Genomic DNA, 2,500 nt, shown 5'->3' on the forward strand with positions numbered 1-2,500 from the left:
CAGGCCACCGCGCTGGCTCGTCCAGCGTCGACAGTCCCTCGTCCAGGTTTCAGATCGCGCCAAGTCGAACCCATGACCTGCTCAAGCCATCGTGCGCTGCCGAATTCGCATCTGCGTGTAGGCTGCCATTCCACGCGGCAGCCCCTGTTTTCGTCAGCGTGCCCCCCTGACGAATTTTCCTGCCTGGCCCAGTCCAGCGTCCAGCCCCTGTTCGTCGAAAAATCTGCGCTGCCGATTTTCCACGCGGCAGCCCCTCTTTTCGTCAGCGTGCCCCCCTGACGAATTTTCCTGCCTGGCCCGGCCAGTCCAGCCCCTGTTCGTCGAAAAATCTGCGCTGCCGATTTTCCACGCGGCAGCCCCTCTTTTCGTCAGCGTGCCCCCCTGATGAATTTTCCTGCCTGGCCCGGCCGGTCCAGCATCCAGCCCCTGTTCGTCGAAAAATCTGCGCTGCCGATTTTCCACGCGGCAGCCCCTGTTTTCCTCAGCGTGCCCCCCTGACGAATGTTCGTCGAAAAATCTGCGCTGCCGATTTTCCACGCGGCAGCCCCTCTTTTCGTCAGCGTGCCCCCCTGACGAATGTTCGTCGAAAAATCTGCGCTGCCGATTTTCCACGCGGCAGCCCCTCTTTTCGTCAGCGTGCCCCCTGACGAATTTTCCTGCCTGGCCCAGTCCAGCGTCCAGCCCCTGTTCGTCGAAAAATCTGCGCTGCCGATTTTCCACGCGGCAGCCCCTCTTTTCGTCAGCGTGCCCCCCTGACGAATTTTCCTGCCTGGCCCGGCCAGTCCAGCCCCTGTTCGTCGAAAAATCTGCGCTGCCGATTTTCCACGCGGCAGCCCCTCTTTTCGTCAGCGTGCCCCCCTGACGAATTTTCCTGCCTGGCCCGGCCGGTCCAGCATCCAGCCCCTGTTCGTCGAAAAATCTGCGCTGCCGATTTTCCACGCGGCAGCCCCTGTTTTCCTCAGCGTGCCCCCCTGACGAATGTTCGTCGAAAAATCTGCGCTGCCGATTTTCCACGCGGCAGCCCCTCTTTTCGTCAGCGTGCCCCCCTGACGAATGTTCGTCGAAAAATCTGCGCTGCCGATTTTCCACGCGGCAGCCCCTCTTTTCGTCAGCGTGCCCCCTGACGAATTTTCCTGCCTGGCCCAGTCCAGCGTCCAGCCCCTGTTCGTCGAAAAATCTGCGCTGCCGATTTTCCACGCGGCAGCCCCTCTTTTCGTCAGCGTGCCCCCCTGACGAATTTTCCTGCCTGGCCCGGCCGGTCCAGCCCCTGTTCGTCGAAAAATCTGCGCTGCCGATTTTCCACTCCGCAGCCCCTGTTTTCGTCAGCGTGCCCCCCTGACGAATTTTCCTGCCTGGCCCGGCCAGTCCAGCGCCCAGCCCCTGTTCGTCGAAAAATCTGCGCTGCCGATTTTCCCCGACGAACCTGCAGCTGCACAAATCCGCGCTGCCACTGCCCCATTGTCTGGACCAACAGTCTTTTCCATCAAGCCCTGGACTATAAATCGTCCAGACTCATCGCCAGCACCCGCTGCCGATTCTGCCGACTTTGCCGATTTCGTCGGCGCTGCCGATTCCAACACTGCCCGCCGTGCCTGAACCAGCGCTGTTTCGTCAGCGTGTCCCCTTGACGAATTTCCCTGCCTGGCCTGGACAGTCCATCTTCCAGCCCATGTTCATCGAAAAATCTGCGCTGCCGATTTCCCCGACGAACCTGCAGCTGCACAAATCTGTGCTGCCGATTTCCCCCCCTGTCGGCATGGCTGCCGCTGCCCCGATGTCCAGACCAACAGTCTTTTTTGTCGACTTTGCCGATTTTGTCCGCGCTGCCGATTCCAACACTACCCCCTGCATCCAAACCAGCATTGTTTCGTCAGCTCTTCCCCTGACGATTTTAGCCCTGTAACAAACAGTAGGCCTCCAATCCCGCCAACGGGAGCCAAGTTGATAGGGAAGAGAATTGAATGACGCGCCTGGTCCTCGCACCCCGCCACCCGAGGGGCCTTTTTCCCGGCAGCCTCTGAAAAACTCTAGCTTTCACGGTCCTCGCCGCCCCTCACCACCATGGCAGGCCTCTAATCCCACCCATCAGCAGTTGTAGCCGATAGGGCAGTGATTTGAATGACGCGTCGCGGGCCTCCGGGTCATCTCACCCGGCCATTAATTGGAGCGTTTTTGGCTGGCCGAGGATGGGGGGATGGATCTCTTCTTCCGAAAAAGCAAACAGTACATCGGGAGTTATGTTGACGGGGCATGGAATTGAATGACCCGTCGCGGGCCGCCGGGTCATCTCACCCGGCCATCCCGGGGAGCGTTTTTCCTGCATGGCCCGGCCAGTCCAGCGTCCAGCCCATGTTCGTCGAAAAATCTGCGCTGCCGATTCTGCCGACTTTGCCGATTTCGTCGGCGCTGCCGATTCCAACACTGCCCGCCGTGCCTGAACCAGCGCTGTTTCGTCAGCGTGTCCCCTCGACAAATTTTCCTGCCTGGCCTGGACAGTCCA

The sequence above is a fragment of the Populus nigra genome, chromosome 2, assembly GCF_951802175.1.
Source record: "Populus nigra chromosome 2, ddPopNigr1.1, whole genome shotgun sequence".
NCBI lineage: Eukaryota > Viridiplantae > Streptophyta > Magnoliopsida > Malpighiales > Salicaceae > Populus > Populus nigra.